The sequence below is a fragment of the Eptesicus fuscus genome, chromosome 3 (genome assembly GCF_027574615.1).
Source record: "Eptesicus fuscus isolate TK198812 chromosome 3, DD_ASM_mEF_20220401, whole genome shotgun sequence".
NCBI lineage: Eukaryota > Metazoa > Chordata > Mammalia > Chiroptera > Vespertilionidae > Eptesicus > Eptesicus fuscus.
Window position 1 is genome coordinate 7,295,644 of NC_072475.1, and position 17,753 is coordinate 7,313,396.

Sequence of the window (17,753 nt, forward strand, 5' to 3'; positions counted from 1 at the left end):
TGCTCGAATTAAAACCCTGGCCTCTTCTGAAACTCCTGGAATAACTTAGCTTACATCACATGGGAAGCCAGAATTGCTTTCTCCAAAACAATATAGTAAAATGACTGTTTTTCATAGCTTACCAGTTTATAAGGTAAAATTCTGTATAAAACAGACACTCACATGAAATTAACCAAGTCACATGGTGCCCCATGATAGTCCCACTCCCTGAAAGACAAGGAACCTGAAACCACTCTCCCACAGAGCCGGACCCACGGTGTGGCCACGGGAGAACCCTCCATGGCTCCTGGGTCAGGGGAGCCTGACCCAGAGGCCCTACAAATCCCTGGTCACCCCGATTCTACAGTAAGAAAAGACGCAGAGCAGCCCGGCCTCAGGAACAAAGCAAGGAAACCGCTACGGCCACGCTGGCCGAAGCCTCCAGCACAGACGCGGGGCCCCGGCGTGGGAAGCGGCCGCTGGGACCCCTGGTGCTGCGCTGGACAACGTTTCCCATCTGGAGTGAGGTGGGTGCTCCCAGCACGACTGCAGTGCTCCTTCCCGTCCCGGCAGGGGCTTCCCCAGGCCTCTCGTCATTTGCTTTTCTCTCTCTTGTTTTCAGTTCACGATATTCGTGAGTAACTGGTCATCCTTCGTGACGCTGTGGCACGGGTCACAGGCTGACCCAGAGAGAGAGGAGAGCCGAGCCGCGTGGTCTATTGACAGGGTCCCCAGCACAGACCGCCCCCCGCCCACTGCCCCCGCCGGGGTCACCGCAGATTCCATTTCCCAAGGTCGCCCACACCTCCCTTCCCATTATCCTCCCCCGTGCAGTGCTTAACCTCAAAGGAGGAGAACGGATGGAGCCTCTGGATCCTGAAACAAATCTTTCTCCCCAAGACCAGCTTCTGTGTCCCCCTGCCCCTCTTTGGACTCACAGACAAGCTGCTGTCTGCTTGACAATCCTGCATGCTGGCCCGCCTGACCCTTAACATCCGGCCCCGGGGGCTGACGCCTCTGACACGTGCCCTGCAGGACTCTGACATCCTGACCCCCTTCTCCTCACCGTCAGAGCTACACCTACAGTCTAGGAGCCACCCAGAGGGGGAGTCCCCTAACTTCCTCCGTGAAGCTCCTATTTCACAGCTAGGCACCGCAGGGCACCCCCTCCATCCACGCTTCCCCAGTAACACCGCCGGCCTGCTGTGCAGGCCCACGTAGGCTGTGCCCACAGAAGCGTGCTGGCCGAGGGGCGCGTTCCAGCTCATCTTGGTGGATCGTCACAGGACACGGGGAAGTGGTGGCCACTGGTGCCCAGGACCGCGACTGGTCACCTGAGCCTGAGCCCCACTAAGGGGCTTCTCCAGCGGCAGCATCGTATGGGAGGCTCGGGCGGCCACGCAGGCGTGTGGACACATCTGTCAACTGACATGAGCACATTCCAAAGTGCGAGGGCCCGACCGTCTTCTCCCAACCTTCTCGAGGGTCAGCACGAGGCCCACTGCCCCTTCTCGCCCAGCCCCGCTCTCACACGTGGCTCCTTCTTTGGAGGCTGCGTGTAGACACACACACAGGGACACTGACATGTAAACGTCATGGACCAAGAAAGCGTTGCCTCTTACAGGGCCGCCCTGGCCTGCCTCCTCACCGATGCACAGTAGCTTGCTCTCTGACCGGGAGCCAGGTCAGCATTCCCACGTCCACCACGGGCAGGCCAGCAGGGACGCCCTCAGCGGTTGTAACAGTTTTGCTGATTTGCCGCACAATTAAAGCAAAGACCAGCACAGAGAGAACTCCCCAGCACATTCTCTGGTTTTCCTTTTGTTTGCTTTAGAGGCAGCTCTTTCCTTCCTCCCAGAGGCAGCGAAGTAGATGTAACAATGACTCATTAAAGTTCCGTCTGCAGATCATCAAATCAGTCACTGGGTAGGTTTACATTCAGTCAGATAACCGGATATTTATCCCGGAGTGATAAACCCCCAATCTGCCTGACTCTGTCGCTGAAGCAAATGGCTGTTTTCTTTTCTGTACTGTTAATACCATAATAACGTGCTATCGTGTAAATATTAATAACACTCCACAGACACCACCCTCAGCGAGGGAGCATTTCTGAAGAAGCCTTGCGTCGTCTCCAAACAGGTCCGCCTTTTATGCCGTTTTGTACAGCAATTTCTCCTCTTTGTTAAAGCTGGAGACAAGTGGAAGGCGGGTTGCAAACCCCACCTGTCACACGGGGCCTGTAATGGCATTAGTGGGAGGCGGGTCATTATTTTGGCCGCGCACATAATTACATCAAACCCATGTGCCTGGTAACAGCTTCTCTTAAAAAAAATTAGTCTGGATTGCAAATGATGACAAGGAATGTCCCCCGCACGGTGAAGGGCTGTGTGTTTTCGTACGCCGCCGTGACGAGAATTCACGGAGCAGGCCTCAGAGGCTGCGTGTGTTTTGTAGGCGGGAGGAGATTAACCAACGTGCAGCACAGGAGGGATTCGTGTAGAGTTCCCATTGGTGCTAACTGGGCTCGTGAGTAGGATTTGACAGCGTGTACACATGCACCCGCACACATACACATGCACACACACATGCACACATGCACACACATGTGCACACACGCATGTGCACACATGAGGAAGGCGGCCTCTGAGGGCCCACACCCCCTTCCAGAACCACCACCTGCAGAGCGCTGTGATCTCGCTTGCAAATTCCAATAAGAAGAGACAACTCGTAATGGGAAGGGGACCCGTGACATGAGGCTACACGCAGCTACCTACGGAGAGGTGGAGGGGACACCGCGGGCACTGTCTCGTCACTTTCTCAGCAATCCACAATTGACAGCCCATGTCCCGACAAAAAAACAGGGTCCGGTTACACGGGAACGTCCCACGCTTCCCGATGGTTTGTGTCGGGCTACTTCTGAGCAAAGGACTCGGGCCAGCTCTCTGACCCACGAGGCTCGGACAGAGGGACTCCTGGCCACAGTTGCAGCTCGCAGCGGGAGGACCACAGCACAGCCAGCAGGTGGCCAGCCCCAAACCCACATGCCCAGCCATCCAGGGAGGGCAAGTGTCAGGAAAGGCTTCAGGGCTGTCCCGGCTGGGGGGGGAGGGGGGGGGGGGAGGGTGCTGACCCAGGAGCAGACCCCAAGGCAAATCCTTTCATAAAGCCGTCACTCTCCTCCGGGTGCTGCCAAGCTCCCTGGGACCTGGGTCAGACGGGGGACTTCTCAAAGGGCAGGCCAGTTTGGATGGAGGGCTACCTGTCCACATTCTGCTTTGAAGTCGCCATTTCAACCTGGGGCCCCTATCAAGAGGCCCACTGCTGAGTTCCAATGAACTTCCGCCGTCAGCATGGGGGGAGTCTGCTCCCTCTGCCACCTCCCTGGGTTTCAGCGCGCCTCTGGCTGGGCCGATGGGTCCCCTCCCAGCGTCTTTGTTTCTTCTCTCACAGCCTTTGATGCTTCGCCAGCTGTGCATGCTCCTCGCCTCCCACACATGAAGGGCTCCTGAAAACATCCTTCCTCTCTGTCTTTCTGCAGCCCCCACGCTCTGCCCACGCTGACGAGGAGGAAACGAGCATCTACCCAGGCCCCTTATCAGGACTTTCTCCAGGGAAGCAGCTCAATTGTCTGTGAATGTCACAGCAGGAGGTTAACTCCTCACCCGCTGCTGGGCCTCGAACTCCAGCCGTTCCTGTTCTGCAGCCCCCATCCTGGAGCTGAAGCCTGCAGGGCACACACACAGCGTCCTGGTTACCCAGCCAGGCTGCCCAGCTGGAACCGCAGGGACCTTCCTCACCTCTGCATCCAGCTGGCCAGACCCTGAAGGCCCGCCTGCCCCTGGCCTGCTCTCCAAATGTCCGTCCACACGGACAGCACTGGACAATTAAGTAAGGAGGAGGGTGGGAGCCGGCTCTCTCACTGGGGGAATGGGAGGTAACGTAAGCAAGAGGAGGGGCCGGAGTGACCCATGGGATCATGGATGAGAGCTGGAGATGCCAATAGGATCACGTGAATTAACATGGATACAGAGGTTATATGTGGAAATGTTTAACCTGCATGTTCACAGGTCAGTATACACACATATATTTTCTTGCGCTGTCAGCTGAGAGGGTCTGGAAGCAGCGACACCCAGTGTCCATGAGCACACCTGGCGCCAGCTGTTGGCTTCTAATCACACTCTCCTGTGTGAGGACCGGGGCAGGAAATGTGCAAGACAAGCCTAGAACATCTGCAGTTCCAAAAGTAAGGAAGTGCTAAAAAGAGTGCGTGTGTGAGAGAGAGTGAGAAAGAGAGAGAGAGAGAGAGAGAGAGAGGAGAGAGAGAGAGAGAGAGAGAGGAAGAGGGGAGGGGAGGGGAGGGGAGAGGGAGGGGGGAGGGGGAGAGAAGAAAAGGAAAGCACATGGTGGAAAGTCCAGGAGCTAACCCAAAGAGCTCCCAGTGGCCAAAGCTGGGGCAATTAGTATTGGATTATAGCCCAAGAATAAAATAAATATCCATGAGTCCATGTCGATATAAATAAATGGTTGAACAAATAAACCAGGGGAGAAGAGACAAATTTCCCAGGAAAAAGAATTCAGAATGTGTGCAGCGTCTCTGTCCTCCAGGGTGAGCGTACCTCCCCTCTTTAGGTGTGGGCTGTGCGAGAAGTCTTCTCCCGGAGAGGACAGTGGGGGAAGGGGGAAAGAGGAACTTCGCAGTGGAGAGACTGACAACCATGACCTCTGCCAGGTGGTCAAGGTCAACATCAACAGTGATAAGCCATGTTGAAGGCAGCACCCTGGATATGACGTAATAAAAATGGCACTTCACCCGTGCCATCTTCCCGCCCCAAACCCACACCCCATCGAATCATGAGAAAAACATCAGACAAATCCTGATTGAGGGGCAGCCTGCCAAATAGCTGGCCTGCACCCCTCAAACCTGTCAAGGTCATCAAGAGCATAAAAAAATAAAATTAAAAAACAGGAAAATTTGCTTGGCCGGTGTTGCTCAGTAGTTGAGCGTCGACCTATGAACCAGTAAGTTGCAGTTCTATCCCAGGTTGTGGGCTCGATCCCCAGTAGGGGATGTGCAGGGGGCAGCTGATCGATGATTCTCTCTCATCATTGATGTTTCTATCCCTCTCTCTTCACCCATCCTCTCTGAAATCAATAAAAAAATATTTTTTTTTTTTAAACACAGGAAAATCTGAGAACTGTCACAGCCCAGAGGGGCCTAAGGAGACGTGATGACTGGTTTTCTGGATGGGACCCTGGGACAGAAGGAGGACATTAGCGGAAACCAGTATCAATGACTAAACGATGGGCTTCGGTTAAGAACCATGTATCGGCACGGGTTCATCAATTGTGACAAGTGTATCACACTCAGGTAAGATAGTAATGGCAGGAGAAACACGTGTTAGGTACATGAGAACTCTGTATCCTATCTTTGCCATTTGTCTGCAAACTTAACACTGTTCTAAAATGAAATTTTTATTTTAAAACTTATGATGAGCATATTAAACTTGTGACTCACGAATAGCATTGCTCGGGATGTGACCAGGCATCGTCGTCGGGCCACCGCGGTCCCTGCTGAAGTGACGCATGCTGGGCCCCGTCTGGCCTCTCGGGGTTCTCTCCAGAGCCTTTCCCACCACGTTCCCAGGAAATTGCTCTCTTTCTACTTGGGTTGCAGGGCTGCTGGGCTGTGAGTTCTGGGCAGCCCGCCAGGCAGGACACTGGCCACATGGGGAAAGCCCATTGGAGGAAGGGGAGACAGACAGACAGACAGACACACATACCAAGACCCTGGATCCATTTGCATCTAATGCCAGACCCACCCTGGACTTTTTAGTTATGAGTCAAAGTGTTGCCCGTCCTTACCTTTGAGCTGACATTCTGTCACTTGGGTATAAAATGGATGTGCATGATGTTAGCTAGTCCTATTTTAGAAAGAAAAGAAATTTGGGGAACCGTGTCTTGCATCATCAAAAAAAAATTGTATTGGGCACCTCACAGATGCAAAGCTCATTTCTTTCTGAAGCAGCAAACTTTCCTGTACGCAGTGGCCAGACACCCTTGTCTTTTCACCTCACTAATTATGTGGCTGCCGCCCGCTTGATGACAATTGGGCTCCGCTGGCAGGCTCAGACCTACTCCTGCCATTGAAGAAGAAGTGGCAAATTTATGTTTAAACAGCAACAATGACAAGCCATAAACCACAGTTACAGAGCACTAATGTCGTCTAAATGTGGATGGCTGGTCACCAGGGAGACCGCCTTTGCAAAGAGACAGTTGGGTGCACACGCACGGGGAACGCAGCCCACGCCTTGGCTGGCGGTCAGCAGGGCCGGCTCCGTTCCTGGAAGGTCGCACTGTGCCCCAGGTGACTCTCAGTAAAGGCCGGAGCGGGCCCCGCACCCCCTCCCAACATCTGGATGCCATTACTTGGAGTAGTCCCGGGGAGAAACCGCTGCCTGCCCTGATGTGGGAGCGGAAATTCTGTTTAGAATGTTCAACTGGCTCTAAAGGGGCCTCTTCAGCAATTCTGAAACCTACACTCCCAGAGGGAAAAAATTACAACTGCCATGGCAACAGTGATTTAGTGCTTGTTACACAGAGAGCCAACCGCAGGGCTCTCACACAGCGGTTTCCGCCTATTCATGTATTAGAAAGCAGAAAAGAGGCAAGGAAGGAGAAGAGGAAAGTCATGGGTAGGGCATGCTGTGGGTGGCTAAGTGCCTTCCACACTTACACCATGTAGTCCCTGCAAAGGCCCTGGTAGCCCATTTTACAGAGCAGAAAGCTGAGGCCTGGGGAGGTTAAACAACTTATCCAGAGTTGCTCAGCAAAAAAGAGCTGGATTCGGACCCCAGCTGACCAGACCCCAGGGCCCACTGGCCCGGCCACCACAATAATCAGCCTGGCCTCCTGACACACATGTCACCTGCATCGAAGTCAACTCAGGTCACGCCACAGCTTTGGACCCTCCAGTGGCTTTCATCACACCTAAATGAAACCCCAAACTCTGCAAACCCAGCCCGCGCTGCTCTCTGCTGCCCTGCTGGCTCTCCTCCACCATCTCCCTGCCCAGCACCAGCTGCCTCTGGCCTTCCCACCACTGCTCCCTCTACATGGACAGCTCTGCTTTGGAACCAGTCTCCTCCTTCAACTGGTTCATGTCTCTGCTCAAATGGCACCTCCTCCATGAGGCCTTCCCTGACCACAATATCTAAAATTGCAGTTCAGGGAGAGGAACCAAGATGGCGGCATAGGTAAACACCTAAACTGCTGCCTCGCGCAGCAATATCAAAACTACAACTAAAAGACAAAACGGACACCATCCAGAACCACAGGAAAGCTGGCTGAGTGGAAATTCTACAACTAGAAGGAAAGAGAAAAGCACACGGAGACTCAGAGGAGCTGCAAAAGGCTGAGGTACGGAGGCGCACGCGGAGAGGACGGATGGCTGAGTGCATGGGCAGCTGAGTGCGCGGCTGGCTTTCTAAAGCGGGAGGGAGACGGAGCTCCTGACTGCGCCGAACTCCAGTTCCGTGCGAGTTTCTGGGAACCCAAACTCATTCAGGGAGGGCAGTTGTGGGGGGGGGAGGGGACCAGGCCTGCAGGGGAGGGCAGTTGGGGGGGACCAGGCTCTTTCTTGGCTTTATTTTATCCTTTGTAGGTTTTATCTCTGACTTGGCATTATACAACTTTGGTTTGTTTATTGTCTATCTCCTCACCAGAATATAAGTCCAAGGTTAGGAGAATTCTGCCTGTCTTTATTATTGGCAGAGCTTTGTGCAAACCTGTACTGGAGATAGCTCTTATCATATTGTGTGTATGTGTCGGGTGGGTGCGGGGGTGGGGGGGGGGAGGGACTGTGCATATCTTTCTCCTCTGTCTGCCTCTGAGAGCGTCAGAGAGCAGGGCCCGGATGCACATAGCTTTGCCGAACCCCAGCTCCCCGCTCCTGGCCCAGTGTTCCCCCCGGCCCCTGCGCAGTGAGTGTTTGTTTGCTCGTGTCTGAATTTGGGCTGCTCCGAAGGTGGGAAGGCCCGGTGGCTCCTGCTCAGAAACAGGCCACCAAAAGCTCGTGTTTCCAAACAGTGGCAGATTCTTTGGTTCCCTCCATGTCCCGCCTCACCTAATTTCTTAGTAGAGCTTCTTTGGAAAATTCCAGTCTCTTCTGGTCTAAACTGGTCAAGAAAGGTGTTTTCCTCATCAAAGTCAGGCGGCGAGAGTGGACCCAGCCCAGAGGCCAGGGCCGGGGTGTCTGGACTGAATTCAGAGCCTTCCCCAGGGACCAGAGCAGGGGGAGGAACACCCCCGGGAAGCCCCGGGGTTTGGTGGAGTTTGGAGAGGCAAATCGAGAGCAAGATGAGAGAGCAAATAGGAGGAAGACGCCTGGAGGTGTGGGCTGCGGTGAGACTGGCTTCGGCAGTTGTGACCCCAGCCGAGTCCCAGTCATGAATGTCACAGTCGAGGGGGCCTTTTGGAGGCAGGCGGCCAGCAGCTCCAGAGACCTGCTCCTTGAAGCCACTGTCGGGGATGTCCAGGTGATGGCAGTGGCCCTGGAGCATCAGAGTCAAAGCATTTAAACCACAAACATCGAGAACGGCTTGACAGTTAAGAAAGAAAAAAAAAAGGAAAAGGATTTTTCTACTGTTAAGATCTCACTTTTCTATCATCTGCAATTTATAAAATACTAGAGGCCTGGTGCATGAAATTCATGCACGGGGGAGGGTATGTGTGTGTGTGTGTGTCCCACAGCCCAGCCTGCACGCTCTCCAATCTGGGACCCCTCGAGGGATGTCCGACTGCCCTCTCACAATCCAGGACTGCTGGCTCCCAACTGCTCGCCTGCCTGCCTGCCTGATTGCCCCTAACTGCTTCTGCCTGGCAGCCTGATCACTGCCTTACCACTCCCCTGCCAGCCTGATCAATGCCTAACTGCTCCCCTGCCAGCCCAATTGCCCCTAACTGCCCTCCCCTGCCAGCCTGGTCCCCGCCCAACTGTCCTCCCCTGCAGGCCTGGTCCCTCCCAACTGCCCTCCCCTCCTGGCCTGATTGCCCACAACTGCCCTCCCCTGCTGGCCATCTTGTGGCGGCCATCTTGTGTCCACATGGGGGCAGCCATCTTGTGTGTTGGAGTGATGGTCAATTTGCATATTACCTCTTTATATAGGATACTATGTCACATATTTTGGGGGAAGGGCACTGTGGGTTTTTTGTTTGTTCATTTGTTTGTTTTTACTTATTTTGTGGGAAGCAATAGAGGAAATGCCCTGCCCTTTCCCCCAACAAGGACTGAGAGGCCCCTCCCCTTGACCCTCATAACCCCTTGGGGTTTGGGGCACATGGGAAGGTGAGGGGCTGTTATCAGGATGCAAGACAGGGACCTTCCTGTGCATTTGGACAAGCAGGCGCTCAAGTAATTAATCACAGATTTACGAGCAGCATGGCCACAATCAAACTTTAAGTTTATGGAAGCTAAAATATAGGCCGGCTCTGGCCCCTAAAACTAGCATTCGGTGTATTTCTTTAGGCATGCCAAGCCCCGTGGAGGCCGCCAAACCAACGGCACACCACCCTCCTCTCTCAGGAGCTCGCCGCGAAGTCGGAGCCCTGGGACTGAGGATACGGGCTGCTAGCGAATCCTCGGTGCAGGCTGCACGCGCGTGGGGCTCTGTGTCCTGTTTCTGTGTCCTGTTTCTGAGGTCAGCAGTTTGCAGTTGATTCGGGGACAACTCTCACTACCCAGCCAACCCTGAGGCAGGAGGTCCCTTGGGTCCTGGGTGCGGCCCGGACGCTGACTTAGATCCCTGGCTGCTCCCGGCGGTCACCCTGGGTGCCCCTGCCGCAGGGAGGCTGAGGACAGACAGACGCGGACGCCCACCGCGCTCTCCCAGGCCCATCCCAGAGCCCAAGCGCAAAAGGAACCAGCCTGCTGGGTTGGCGTCTGGTGGGTGGCCATCCCCTCCCCGCCCCCCACCCCCGCGCCAAAGAGTTTAGGGAGGAAGTGAGGTGACTACAGAAATGAGGCCTCGTTGGTGAGCCGCTGCTTCCTGGCAAGTCTCCGAGTCTTCCCCGTGTCACTGGGCCCGAAGGAGCCAAACCCCCACTCACCCCGCTTTGCCATATGCGGAGCCTCCTGCAGTCCTCAATGCCATCGCTCTTTGTTCCTCTCACAGCGCAGCTCTGAGAGCTGGAATGAGCTCTCTGCTCTGCCGCCTTCTGATCGCAAGGAGCCGTGGGCTGGAGAGAGTTGGGGTCTTTTTGCAGCTAAGGAGCCTTGAGCGCCCCCCGCCCAAGCTGTCCCTCAGTCACACTCACATACAGCCTGGAGCCCCTAACAGGTGACCTCAGGGCCAGCCGAGGCCACCTGAAAACTTTGCAAGGGGCAAGCCCACTGGGGTCCAGCAGTGACACGGCCACAGTCAGCACTGTCTATGCAGCAGGCGGGGAAGAGGAGCTAGAGGCACGTCCAGCCTCCATGGAAAGGCACTGGAGAGTCTGACGTGTCACTGTGTGTGGGACAGGTGAGGCCAGCCTTAGGGGGCCCCCTTCCCAGCACCCAGAGGCCGGCGGCCCGGGTCCTCTCCGGCTGAGCCCCATCACTTGGCTGCATTGGCGCCCGGCTACTGAGCACAGCCCATGTGGCCTCCAGTGCGCTTCTCTGCGCCACAGCGTGTCCGGGGCTGCAGCGCTGGCCGAGTGGGCAGACAGGACACACATTCTCACAGGGGCTGGATGGAGAGAGAGGCCTCCCTGGCGGGCGGGGTCAGCACAGGGCAGCCCTTTCCTCTCAGAAAATCAGAAAAACCGTCTTAGCCGAAGGGGCAGGGAGTGCCGGGTTGCTCTTAGTACTGGATTGAATGCTAATTAAGCCAAGGTCAAACTTTCAACGCAGGCCAAGAGCTTTGTACAAGGCCAACGGCTGCTGCATCACACAAAGGCACTCAATGATGGAGCATGACGGCCACGCAGCTCGGGTGGAGGCCTGGCCCTGTGGTGAAGACCCCTGACTCAGTCTCCCCACAAGGTCATTAGCAGGAGGCGGGGGTAGTGAAAGGGCTTGGGGTGAGTGCTGTAGCAATGCTGCCGTGCCCTGCAGAAACATCCGCACTCCCACTGCGCGCCAGGGCTTATGGGTGATCACACATTATCCCAGGCTCCCCACTCACCTTCAGCACCGGCAGTTGTCACCCCCATTCCATCGGCGAGGAGTCTGAGGCTCAGGGAGGACGGGCAAATCGTCCCGGGCCACGACAGGGACCACAGAGGCGTGCGGGTCTCCGGGACCCGGAGAAGGAGCTCCCCACCCCAACGCAGGGAGCTGGGGGCTCAGGGAAGGTAGAGTCCTAAGATAACACCTTAATGGATCACAGAGAAGAGATGATCAAGGGGAGGGAAGATGGGGGACATTCTATGGGATGAAACGAGGTGCAGAGCCACAGATGTGACAGCCAGTGTCTAGTGTCTTTGGCAGAAGTGGGGGGCAGAGAAGGACAGGGCAAATAATAGATGCCTGGGGTGCTGATCTGGCAGGAGATGGGAGGTCCCCAACCTGGCCATCCAGGGAAATGATCCGACAGATCAGCCCAATAGGAAGACGTGGGGGCGCACACGTGAGGAGGATGAGAGGGTCAAGGAGACCCGGCAGGACACCACGAAAGTGGACCCAGAGCGGAAGAGGGTCTGACCCACCAGCTTCCACAAAGGCAGTTACTGTCCACAGGAGAGGGTGAGGGAGGCCCCCCGAGGACCCTCAGAAGCGGGGTGACTCCACACCACACTATGAGGTGACTTGAGAATCTGCTCCACCCCGGGGTCACAGCACCACACTTACGAAGAGATACGTTCTTCCCCACCCAGCCACCACTGAAAACGTGGGAGGAAGCTGCTCCGTCCACGCTCATTTTATCACTTTAATACTTCTCCCTTTCCTGAGTTTATGGCAAAAATAACATCACAGCATTAGGGGGAAAAATTGTTTTAGTGTCTAGAACCCTACCACCTCTACACAGCCATGTCAGAGCCTCCTCCCAGATTGAGCCAACCCTCACTGGTTTTCACGGAGCTTCTCACTGGCGTGCAAACTCCCAAGCAGGGCGGGATCTGCCAGGCTGGTCCCCGCGGTCCAGGCGCTAACGAACGAACGAACAGGTCGAGCCTCAATGCTTCTGTGGATTCTACTTTGTCACTGAAGTCACCAGAATTTTCTTGGCCTCTATACACGCGTCATAATTATCAACCTTGATTTTCCCTTCAGCAAATGTGCCAAGATTTAATTAGTCCCAATCTTTGAAAATTTGGGTCACTTTTTCTTTCTTTTTTAATTTTTCTGTATTAAATGATATCTCCTTTCTAAGCTGACAAGCAATCCAGAATGCTTACAGGAAACGTGGTAGAGGTTTGATTATTTAAACATGTCAAGCCACATTTTGCAAATACCATGAATTCAGTTTTAAAAGATCAGCATATGTAATACTTTCAACAATAAAATATTTTTTATTAAAAGACATAGAAAAGACCAGCCACCGACTTGGAGAAAATATTTGTAAATATATGATAGCCAAAGGGTTACTAACCTTTGTATAGAAACAGCTAGTTTAAATCTATATATATAAAAGCCCAAGCGACCGAACAACCTGGTGATCATGATGCACACTGACCACCAGGGGGCAGATGCTCAACGTAGGAGCTTCCCCCTGGTGGCCAGTGCACTCCCACAGCGGGAGTGCTGCTCAGCTGACCAACAGGTGCCAGACACCGGGCTCACGGCTGGCAAGCACAGCTGTGGCGGCATGAGCCTCTCCTGCCTCCACGGCAGCACTACTGAATGGCGGCAGCAGCAGGCACAGCGGGGCAGGGATGAGCGGGAGCAACATGGTGCCCAGCCCAGGTTTGGGCTCCTCCCTGGTCGCCTGCCACTTCACACACCACTACATTCCTCAGGGGATGTGGGACTATCAGTCCCAGATTGCAAGAGGGTGCAGACCAGGCTGAGGGACCCCACCGGTGGACGAATCTGTGCACCGGGCCTCTAATCCTATATAATAAAGAGGTAATATCCTAATTGACCATCATGCTCTCACAAGATGGCGGCACCCACAGCCACAAGATGGAGGCGCCCAGTCCCCTCAGCCCCGCTGGCAGTGAATTTTTTATGCATCCATTACCTTTTTAGAAAATCCTTACCCAAGGATATGATTATTTCTTTTAGATCATCTGTTCTCGGGGAGCAGGCCTAAGCCAACAGGTGGGCATCCCCCAAGGGTCCCAGACTGTGAGAGGGTTCAGGCTGGGCTGAGGGACCCCCCGTGTGCGTGACTGTCCACGCACCGGGCCTCTAATCAATAATGAAAAGATTTTTAAAATAGAATAAAGGGCAAAGAATATGAATTCACTGAAGAAACCCAAACGCCAGGGGGTGTCTCATCTCATTCATAGAGAAATGTAAGTAAAAACAAGACATTTCCTTTTTATTAGACAGAAAAATGCAAATCTTATTGTATTGACAGCGTGCTGAAAGGGCACTCTGGTGTTTGGATGGTGGGTGCATAAGCTGGTATAACCCAGTGCCATATTATGATTTCTAATAAGAAATATGTAGTTGCTCTTTGTCCCTATTTCTGGCGCAGAGCTGCGAAAACCCTTGGAATTCCCTAAGTGATCATAGCAGTAAAGGTGTCTTGATTTTCACCTGAGATTCTGTTAATGAGGTGACTTTTGGAAAGGACCTAGGTTGCCTAAGGGTGGGGGCAAGTTGCCAGGGAAACCAACCAGATGATTAGAGGATTGGAATTTCCAACCTCACCGCCCTGATCTGTGGGGAGGGCAGAGGTGGCATCAATCACCAACCGCCCATGATTTGATCAATCCTGTCTATGTAGTGGAGCCTCCATAAACACTCAAAGGATGGGGTTCGGAGAGCTGCCAGGCTTGTGCACACGGGCATTCGAGGAGAGCAGGACGCGCGGAGAGGGCCTTTCCCACGCTTGCCCTATGCATCCCAGCTGACTGCCAGTTCCTGCACTTCATCCTCTTACACTAAACCAGCGATCTGGTAAGCAGCATGTTTCTCTGAGTTCTGTGAGCTGCTCTAGCGTGTTCATCGAGAACCTCCGACCTATAGTGGTCCATCAGAAGCACGGGCGACAACCTGGACTTGCAATTGGCATCTGACGTGGGGGAGAGCCGTCGGTGGGACTGAGCCCTTCACCGTGGGATCTGACACCATGTCCCGGTGGATGAATTACAGGACACCGGCCGGTGTCAGAGAATTGCTTATTGGTGTAGGGAACCCACCTGTCAATGCACACATTGGAATGGGGTGCTCAGACCACTTACCATGATGGAGGGCAACTCGGCAAAATAAAAAACTGAAATATGCGTACACCGCGATCCAGAAATCTTACTTCTCAGAATCAGTTCTACGGGACAGCAGCTCAACTACCAAAGGCTATTCCTGGGGGTGGTTTTTTTTTTTACATCGTTTACAACGAAACACTGTTGGGGAAAGGCCACGCCCATCAATCACCCAGTGCATCTGATCTGAGATAAGAGAGCCTGCAGGTCAAAGACCCACGGGACAGGTACGAAGGGGGCGGGGCCCTGTCTTCTCACCCAGATGGGACTTTGACTTCCTACCATATTGTGTGAAACGTTTACAACCAGTACTAATTTTGTAATTACCAACCCCGTGAGAGAGAAAGAAGTGTGTGTAAATCAAACGCTGCTAAAACTGACACTGCCACGGTCACTTCCGTGCAAGTGTGCTCCCCCTTCGTGCTAAAGCCTGGAGCAGACGGTCAAGGGCACGGGCCCTTTCTGGAACTCCTGGTGCACCCTGCCTGGCTTTCCCAGAGCGTCAGAGCAGGTCACAGATGTTGCTCGGTTCCCCACATGCATACAAAAGTCTGATTCCGCCAAGAGCCCAATGGTCAGGCCTTCAGAATGGAAAGTGCCTTATCTCCAAGCAGTCTGTAATTGTTGTTGCATTTTAAGTTCTTAATGAAAGTTGTGTTAAGATTACTTTATTCCTGCATCTTCTCAATTGTTTCTCCCTTGTACTTTCCCTTTTCCTTTCCTCTTCGGAGAGACTTGGCTTTACGTTCAAGGATCTTTTTGCGGTCTTTGTCCGGCTTTAGTGATAACCACGGTGCTGGGGGGAACGCCCACGTGAACAGCTGGGCCATTAGCCTTTTCACGCTGAACTCGTCCAATGGGACGACATATTTCTTCCTGAAAATCTGGACGACTCTGACAATGTGCTGCCCTCGGGAAGGTCCTCGCGCAACCTGAATTTCATCATCCTTTCGGATGGGCCTGGACGAACACTGCACTTCTGTCTCAGCTCCGTGGAAAGAGGAGAAGACGTAACCTTCCTGCGAATGTGGGAAGGCGCACTGAAGTGCCTTTTACGGTTCTTGCTCCGGTCAGGAGCCACAGAGGAATGGAAGTTCATCGCGACCGCTGGCGCTTTACGATGGCCACGAACAGGAAGAGCCCCGGTTTATAATTTTAATCTTCTCCCTGGCTCCAGAGTCCAGGGCGCCCCGATCCCCTTTAACAAGGCCTGCTCTGGGCACCAATACATTTTTCCTTGTCTGGCAAATTCATTTTGTCCCCCCACCCCATCCCTGGCTCCGAAGAGTTGGTGTAGGAAGCGGTTGGATTCTTTTCAGAATAGTCATTTTTTAAAATGCCAGTTAGACCCAGGAGAGAACAGGAGGAGGGTGCCTCCGGGGCTGAGTCAGCAGCAGCCCGCTGACCCACTTCCCCGGCCCACCCAGTCCAGGGGCGCGGCTGGGAGCCGATGCGGGAGCTGCTGGAAGAGGCCCTGCCTGGCCAGGCCCCGCTACAGGCAGGCGCCTCCTTCCACTGAGGGATTCACCCTCCAGCCTTTTCCTCCGTGCTCCCACCTCCTGCCCTCTGCCTGCATCCTTGGTGGCGCTGCCCACTCTGCAGGGACGTGGCGGAGCCTCCTCTTCCTCCTCATCACGGCTTTGCCCCTTCTTGCCGAGGATGACAAGCTGGCGTGGGACCGGGGGACCAGAGCCCAGCTGCTCGCGCATGGTCTCGGCTCAGCGCCTCTGATCATCAGTGTGGCTCTCGTCACGCCTCACGCTGACATTCTCCTTCGGTGCAGCTTTCCGACAGGTAAAGAACACGCTTGTACAGGTAGGAGCCCCTGTGCAGGCGGGATGGTACGAGGAGAAACTACAGCCCATGGCGTGGGGGGGGGGGGAGAGGAGGCTGCATCCAGCGCTGCCTCTCAGGGGCCTCGTGTCTTTGCAGCTCCAGGAGCTCCTGCACCGACATGCCCTCCCTGTGAGACTCAGGCGGGCGGGGTCTCACTCCCAGGTCCCAGAGGAGTCCCTCCCTGGAGCTTCCCCAGGACTAGCTCGCGCCCCCTCCCCAACTTCCCCAGGATTCTGCAGACACGGTCATCAAGTCCACAGAGACCCACAGGCCTCCTGCTCTCCAGGCTCCTCCTCCTGCCCCCGGCCCACGGCAGACACCAGCGGTTTATTCATTTATTCGTTTTTATCTCGATTCTGGGACCTTACGTGGGCTGTATTCCTGGTGGACAAGCCAGGATTCGGAATGCAAGTCAAGGACGCAGGGGACTCCTCCGGCTAATGTCATGGGCACCAAAGGGTTGGCTCCTGGAACCTGACCCTCGGGCCGGGCAGGAGGAAGGAGCATAAATTTAGGCAGAACCTCATTCTGTGAAAGGGAAGGAGAGCAAAAAAGCAGAATAGCATCAACCTAACAAATGGGCAGAAATGAAAGCCTCAAACAGTCTCCAAACTGGATGTAGGATCCCACCACTTTCCCACTGTAGTCCTTCCGCCTCCAGTGCATTCTCGGCCCAGAGCGGGACGCCCTGTTAGAGTCTGAGTAGGCCACTCTGCCCCGCGCAACTTCCTGCGTGGACTGCATCTGACGGGGGGAGGGCTGGTAGAGCTAAGTCCCTTCTGCGCCCCCCTTGGGGCCTGCCACTCTGTCACCTCTCTGACCTCACACCCCAATACAGTCCCTCCACTTCTCCCTCCTCCCCTCCAGCCACACTCGCCTCCGGCATGAGGAACCTTGGCATGAGGCTGCGCCCTTTGCTAGAAGGTTCTTTCCTCCCACATACACCTCTCCTTGCTCCCCACACTCCACATTCTGTAGCCCCTTCTCTGCATGACTCTTCTCCTTTGCACTAATTATTATCCAACCGGCTACATGTCATGTTAATTAGCCCATCTGTCCACCTCCCAGGAAACGCTGGCTCCTCCAGGCCGGGGGTTTGGTTTCTGTGTTCTTGCCCAGTGAGTGCCCAGCACCAGCCCATGGTCAGGACAGGGTGGTAGCTGCAAGAGTCACTGCCGCTCCGTCGGGGACGGGCCGGGGCCAGGACTGCTATGTCATTGATTGACTATCCGTACAGCAGCCTAATCAGTCAGATACTTAGGGGAGCAATTATTATTCTGCGTACAGAGTCAGCCAGCGGGGTGAGAGGCCTGTCCCAGGGGGTTCCGCGTGCCCAGTCACAGACCCGCACCCTCCAGTCAGCGGGCAGCAGGCTCTGTGGCACCACACGCTAGAAGGAGGTGACTTGAGGGGGCTGGGTCAGATGACAAAAACACGTGGCGAATAAATAAACACCACGCTCATGAATGAGCCATCTGTCCGGCGGTGAGATTCCCACGCCAGGCAGCACACCAGCCCCACACATGAGTGGCCAGATTCGTCCCAATAGCATCAGAGCATTCAACAACAGAGTTCAACGTAATCATAGT

General features: G+C 54.6%; 1 pseudogene; it reads right to left on the reverse strand.

The window, feature by feature from the left end:
• Positions 1-14,996: 14,996 nt before the first annotated feature.
• Positions 14,997-15,427, reverse strand: LOC129147694 (60S ribosomal protein L26-like; annotated as a pseudogene).
• Between the last annotated feature and the right edge of the window lie 2,326 nt (positions 15,428-17,753).